The following is a 7,833-nucleotide window of genomic DNA, read 5'->3' on the forward strand; positions in this document are numbered from 1 at the left end:
GAGAATAACAATAATTCAATTCGTGTTTATTTGCGTATAAGCTTAACAGCACAGAAGCCAATTACAAAGTTGGCATGAGTACACAGAAATACATAAAATAACTAAAAAAAAGCAAAATACAAAATAAGACAGTCTATATAATGGCAATAAATTAATAATAATTCCAATAAAAATTAAAGTTAACATTAACACATGAGAAAAATTGGCCTATTGTAGTCTGCCCCGGGTGATTATGATGATGAAGAATTTGGTGGAATGAAGATTAGCAGGGGAAACTGAAGTACTCGGAGAAAATCCGCCCCAGCGCCATTTTGTCCATCACAAATCCCACTTGACCAGACTCAGGATCGAACCCGGGCCGCCGCGGTGGGAAGCCAGCGACTAACCGCTTGAGCTATGACGCGGCCCTCACTAACCTTCCAGTGAGTCATGTATACTTCCGGATGGCTCAGGCGTTCCTCGTTCGGCCCGTATCCTCCGCTCTCTCATGCAACTAACGAAACGATCCGTGTCGTCACTCCCATGATTCCATGTGCCAAGTGATTTCCCTTTCCTCTCTTGTTTAGAAAAGAAGACCTCCATCGGTGTGGGGTGATTCAAGAGGTTCAAGAGGACAGTCTTTGCTTTCCAGCAGTTGGGCGAAGTAGGTTGCTAAATTCCATTTCGGCTGGGATTTCCAAATTTTGTTTGGGCTCTTCGCTCTAACGGTTAAGGGTAAGGAGCCTCCTCGTTGCAACAGTATGTAGGCTATGCTAAATTAGGTGTGCTGTAACTATAGTTTTGCTTGGTATTATACTACTATTTGTTCGGGCTTGCTACTGTCCCACATAATGGGCTAACATTGCAGTCTAGGTTGTCTCGCAATGTTAGGCGAGTCTGCTCATTTTCTAGTTCTGGGGTAAATAGACGGCTCCGTGTGGCTACCTTATGTATATTTTTCAGGCTGGACCGACCAGATTGGTCGAGGGCATATGCAAATTTAAAGTACTGACTACATTGTTGAAGTCTTATTAATTTTATTATTATTATTATTATTATTATTATTATTATTATTAACTGTTATTAAATGCTTATTTCGGATATTCAATCGGTTCTTACTAAAGCTAAGCTTGGACACCCCATTCCATCTGGAAAACACTGAGAACACAAAGACGGAACCAGGGACAAATGCAGCAACCATCACCTAAACTGTAAGGTAAAGACGGGAGGAACTGCTAAACAGTTTACTAATGCGTAAAGTCTACAATGCTATGAATTTTAAAGTAAAAGTAAAGGTATCCCTGTAACAGGCCGTGGAGGCCCATAGGGTTGTGAGATGTTGAGGTTCCCACATTTTCTAGACAATCCGCTCATAGATGGCGGTAAGGTTGTGAGCCCTACGCGCCGGCAGCGCTTTACCCCCAAGAATATTCCTGGTACTCATTTGAGTCGACCCTAGGGCCACAGTGCAGCTGGAAGGATTAAGTCAATTGAAAAATCCACCTCATCGGAATTCGATCCCGCCACCTTCCGGCTTATAGCATAGTGCCTCAACCAACTACGCTACCGCTTGCCCCTCTTCCATGAATTGTGGCAATTTTTAATAAATAAAAAGCATGCTTCGAAGACGCTGCAATAGACTGCAGCCTCGACAAATACCACGACTACGAATAAAAATACAGACTATAACTGCACGGAAGAATTAACGGCCTAAAACCATTGTATTCATCAGAGTCCGCACTGTCAACCACTATTAAACTACTACAAATGTTCTTGTTACATCATTATTCTACGTCATAAAATAATTTGAATTACTTTAACTAGTCAGTTTCAATATTAATACATCACTTGTAAAAATTACATCAATCTTTTCAATACATAGCACTACAATAAAGAATTAAAAAACAAATAATTCCTTCGATACTGTTGGCTCCCCTCATGAAGATGAGCACTTAATTTCGAAATATGCAGGGCAGAAAATTATTTTCCTTATTTATTACATTTTTACGTTTGACAGAAACCTAGTCTCTACAAACTCCAGAGTAATTTATTCTCTATTCTTTCTAAGTTACACTCATCGTTTCAGTATTAAAATTCCGTAAACAAATAACTGTGTGCAGCAAGAATAAGTTGAACTGTACACGTCACATCGGACTGCGTATTGAATTCCAGTATCTGTTTTCTTCTGCTTTGACCAAACTAAATGGCAGAATTTGTACCCTAATAAATTTAATTTACTTGCTGCTGAAGGGCTAAATACACGTCGTTCGTCCCACATCCCTTTACTCCATTAACACAAACTTGCACTTTCAACTTGAACGTGGTCAGTACTTAGGTAGCATCAAATATTATTCTTCCGGTTAGGGTATAACATAATAATGTAGACAGAATTATCCATGGGCAGGCGTCGTGCAGATACACAGACATGCAGATACGGAGATATATAAGCAAATAGACAGTCTTTAATAGATAAGCGAGTAGGTGGATGAATAGCTAGATAGATAGGCAGGCAGACGGACGGACGGACGGACGGACAGACAGACAGATAGCTAGATAGATAGACAGACAGACAGATAGCTAGACAGATAGACAGGCAGGTAGACGGACAGATAGATAGATGGATAGGCAGGCGGGTGGGCGGACAGACGGACGGACGGACAGACAGATAGGTAGATAGATAGGCAGGCGGGCGGGCGGGCGGACGGACGGACGGGCGGACAGACGGACAGACACACAGACAGATAGATAGATGGTTTTTACGTAGGTAGAGACCCAAGCATACATGACTGTTAATGACGCTGTCCAGCTGTACAAGAAACAACACATCCCTCTTATACAAGTTACGCGAAACTAACTAGCGCTCCTTGCATAACCTCTTGAAATGCAGTTCCGTCCGCCTTTGCGAGTGACTGGAGATCTTTGAAACACTCATTTTTTCGTCATGACGCAGATGGCAGAGGTTGTCGCGTCGCGAGAGAGTGAAGAGACAACCGCTGGCGTAATCTCATCACGCGCCAAGATTAATTTCACTTTCATGGCTACAAAAACCAACAACATCAATTTGTGGGCCAAGTTAAGCCCAGTTTTAGGGGTGAAACCCCAGGCCGTATACCTGTCTCTGTCCTTCTGCAGACCGTGGCAGCAACACAGGAAAGCCGTACAAACAGCAGAAGCTTATGCGCTGCCATATCTAGTGGATTTCGTGACCCCCACCTGCATATATACCGCACATCACGCGAGCAAATTTTAATTTCGAAAAACACCTTGCACCTTCAAATGTGTCTGTGTATGTCTGTGTTTGTAGTGTATGCATGTGTATATGTATGTATGTGTGTATGTATTTATGCTGTACATATCAGGAGTACATAATAAATTCCAATATTAACTTTATTATAAGCTTGTAAACTCGTTGAAAAGTTCTAACACCTCCATTTTTAGCCTACTTTCGTTATTTTTAAACAAGAAGTTCTGGGAAGAACTAATTGCCTACTTTCCTTGATCCGGCACGGCTCAAGTAGAAAAGATGCGTCCAATAATTCTCCTATTGACGCATATTTCTTGTTGCCGCGGTGATGGTTTTACCGAGCCGTTGCTTATCAACAATAGGGGACACACATATAGACCTACAGCCTGATAGGAGGTATTTATGAAGTAAGCTATTGAGATGAGCCCAAGTGCCATGATATACAAACGAAGTTTCTTAAAGACTTATTTAGCTTAAAACGGTAAATAAGGGAACACACACACACACACACATATATGTATATATAAAGGAGGAGGTCGCATAAGCCTACTCTCATTTTTTCATAATAAGGAATGAAGGCTAAAAATCAATGTAGGCTTAGCCCTATGCCATATATATACTGTCTATGCTTCATCCTTTATCAACTTTCGAATGGCTCAACCAATCTTTACAAATCTTGGTATGTATATCATTGCACCTGAGATCATATCAACGGCGTACTTCATAAATCCCTCCTATAAGTCTGTGTCTATAAGTGTATCCTTTACTTTTGCTAGGCAACGGATCAGTGAAAAAGTTATCGCGGCAATGAATACACACGCTACAGTTGAAGAAATGTTCGACGCTTAGTTTTCTGTGAAGTCCGTATCGTAGGGCACAAGTTCCTTCCAGAACATCTCGTGCTTTATACTGACCGCAATTCCACGTATATTATTTATGTTAAATCACCGTAGGCCAATAAATCTAGCTGCATACAAAATCTGAGATTCTTCAACAGAAACAAAAACAAACTCCGTGGCTTTAGTCCGCATGCGAACTATATCGACCGAGCGACCGCCGTTTGTCGGCGAAGTTAGACGCAAACAAGGAGTACAGCAAGCAAGCACTAAGCTCGAGGAGTACAGAAGTTTACAAGAAGTCAGCCTCTGAAGATTTCACGTATGATTTGAAGACTTTACGTATGCTTTAGCACAGTGATATTGGGAGTGTGTGATTAAGTGAGCGTTTTATAATTTCTGTGTTATAATTCCGTGAAGACTGGTGCAAGCAGACTGAAGAGGTTAGCGTGGAGTACTTCGTAGTGTGAAAATCAGTAATAGTGTAATAATATATTGTAGTTTCCACTTGTAGATGTTTGATAAATCCAATTACCAATCCGAACCTCGTCTTTAGTCACTGATACAAGTGGAAATATTGTCCCTGTAATTAAAGGCTAGGCAAAATTTTTATTCGGACAAAAACAAAAAATCTTCAATTTATTCTGCGCTCTAGCTGAATAAACGCTGAGGTGATGTACAAAATAACGTTACAACTGTTAATGTTACATCGCAACATCAATTCAGAAAGCGGCCCTTGAACCAATGTTAAAGAGAAAAGAGTTATCGAAAGAGGTTTTCGAGACCCTTCATATATGCTTTAAGTATTAAAGGGCGTATTTAATTCTCGAATATTTTTGTACTTGACAGCTTTCAGTTCAAGTGGAACGAGTGTAAACGAAATTGAATTTTCCTTTTTACTATCATTTTTAACACACTGGAAAAATATCAGCCTGTGCTGTTTAACTAACGAAGTATTTTAACTCTTTTACTACGATACAGTTAGATGCGCAGTAAAAATCAACAAAGGGAACATTTTACAAAGAAAAACAATGGAATTTCACGCAGTCTTAAAATTGATTGGTAACCCGCAGCAACATATTCTCCTGGTAACAGAGTTCTTCTTGAGGAGCTGAGAGTCGTTCATCCGGTTGGTCGGTAGGTTAAATTTCTGTTGGACTTCGGCAGCACAGTCATTCCTGGTTTCAGGTTTCCTCGAGATCGATGACCACAATTTTTGTTCTTTCATAGACAACCCACCCAGTCAAGGAACTAGGAGATTTTTATAAAACCCGAAGGTCTGTTCAAAAGTGTGTGCCACACTGTATGCTGTCTTGAGTCATGTAATGTCCACATGTCCTCACAATCGACTCCTTCCGTAACCAGATTATTTTAGTACAAAGTCTCATTCTGAAGTCACAAAACATTCTACAATTAGACATTACAGTCTATGCGGTACATACAGCTTAGTTAAAAATCTAACAATCTTCTCAAATTTAGGTGTTAAAATTGCAGATCTTCGAGGTTGTATCTGAAATAAAATTAATATTTTCGAAGAGTAGAATTTTTTTAATTATTTAGAATGTACGAATCGAAACATTTTAATGAATGTGAAAAATATATAAATTTGTTCCCATGCTTAACGTGTTAACCACTATGATGTGAAGATTTTGGGAAAAATGGAGGTAAAGCTCCATCGTTATTGACCTCGGCACTAGACGGATGTGAGTGGTCATCTTGGAACTCCTGCTGCTTTACCCCCGGGGAAAGAGCGCCCAGTACCAGATGAGTATATTGCTCAGCCACGGAAAAACACACTTCAATTTACGTAACACAAAGCACAGCAGTCTAGAAGCTTGTTTTTGTATTACAACTGTACTAAATTTCTCTGAGCTGGCAAAGCTAACTAGGTTCGGGCAAGGTAACTATTCTGGGATCTGGGGCTCTCAGAGCGGTACTTATGAACAGTTTTGTCTTCTAATATACAATGCTGTGAAGTCCGTCGAAATTCGTCGGACGCTTCGGTGGAATATGTCACCTCCATCTTCAAGGTTTAAGAATAAGCCAATCAATAACCCAACATGAAGCTTGCTTGGCTTGTTCTTCGAACCTGGAGATGGACGCGACGTGTTCCTTCGAAACGTCGGATGACTTTCAGCGGACAAATATCTTCAAGAAAAGTAAATGGTCTAGTAGTGGTAGGGGAAAGGTTTTTCTTAACGCCTCCGCGTCCGAATCGAATTCACGGAACATTCAGCATCCCAGTCAATGGACAATTAGTGATCTGTGTTTGGGGGTACAACGGTCGGAGCGTGAATCTTTGTTTCCACTTCTTCTCATGTCATGATCTTGTGATGTTTAAGCTCAAGGACAACTTTATCCTTTTAATTCTTAAAATCACAAATTTAGGATATGACCAAATTGGAAATAGCATATGAAGTAACTTCGGAAAATTTCTGAACACGTGTCATTAAACTTGCGACGAATGACGCAAGGAGCGCAATCAGTGCTACTGAATGACGCAAAGATTTTCAACTGACTGTACACGGCTCTGTGGTAACCTTGGCAACCGGAGCAAGACCTCGCTTTCAGGCGATATACGGACTTGAGGTTAAGTTAACCCATGACTCGGGTATCATTTACCATATCGAAAGACAGCGAAGGCCACATTACATAAACTAGCCAAAGAACTATGAATAAACGAGTTCAGTAAACCCGTGAAACAACTGAGCGTTTGGTGATCCTGAGATCCAACTAAATTTGAGGTACTTGTACTACACATACGAGTAACTTAGCTAAGATTAGGCTGGCCGATCTGTGTGACGCCTATGCAGCGGTACGCAGCTTAAGTTCTAGAAACGGGGCTGAACATAGCGTTCTTTGTATGGATACAGCGTAAACGTACCAAATTTCCTGGGAGCGATGCAGAACTCTTACGACTGACCGAGATATAAACACCTAACTTCGCAGCTTATTTATAGTGTCATAGCTAGAAATACGGTGCGACAGGAAACAGAAATTTTCTGACTGCTTGCCCACTAGCAGCTGCTTTCAGGAGGACCGTCGACTGTACGTGCAACTGGTCTCCCATTTCGTTCGAAGAATACAAGCGCTCTATAGTTACACAGAAACGACACTGGACAGTCTGTTTAGAAGCATTCCAGCAATCAGACAGCCCTCTAATTATTTTCATGGAACTAGAAATGAGCGTACTAACCGCTACTATAAGCTAAGAGACGTAACTCATTACAGAGCACTGGGAAGGACTGAACAAACCACGAAAACTTAGTCAGGACAGAGGCTGATATAGACGAATGAAATGATAACCAATAAAATATTAATTGTAAATGATTTGTTCTAATCATGGTAGACCTACTACATCAGAATTTCACTTAGATATCTAAGGAAAACCCCGGAAACCCCAAGTCAGAATGGACAGTATTCCGGCTTAATTCGAACCAAGAACTTGACGAACAGAAGTCCAATGCGTTACCGTTATACCGGTCTACTAGTTCTGCACGATGTTCTAACCGAGAAGACAACAATATAAATTTTACCACAATGAAAACGTATATGTTCATACATAGTGTGGAGTTTCCAAAAAAATTAGGGCAGAGAAAATAAAATTAAATTGAAGAGGAGTTTTAGAATTGTCTGATAGAAAACAACATCCTTACCCATGTCGCGATTGCAGTGTAACAGATGGCTCAGTGGCTCGTGCAGGAAATCCGGCCTCAGGTGGAACTGAAATTGAAATGAGAATTAGTAATAAGATAGGTCTATACAACACACACA

At 40.6% G+C, this 7,833-nt stretch overlaps 1 protein-coding gene across 1 annotated transcript in view; it reads right to left on the bottom strand.

The window, feature by feature from the left end:
- LOC111865756 (zinc finger protein 271) overlaps positions 1-7,833 on the bottom strand; it is a 189,478-nt gene that overhangs the window by 107,144 nt on the left and 74,501 nt on the right. The window contains exon 2 of the mRNA XM_033751950.1: positions 7,716-7,782. The gene's annotated coding sequence lies outside the window, so the exon portion shown is untranslated. The remainder of the gene's footprint in view (positions 1-7,715; positions 7,783-7,833) is intronic.

This window comes from Cryptotermes secundus, unplaced genomic scaffold, assembly GCF_002891405.2.
Source record: "Cryptotermes secundus unplaced genomic scaffold, Csec_1.0 scaffold183, whole genome shotgun sequence".
Taxonomy (NCBI): Eukaryota; Metazoa; Arthropoda; class Insecta; order Blattodea; family Kalotermitidae; genus Cryptotermes; species Cryptotermes secundus.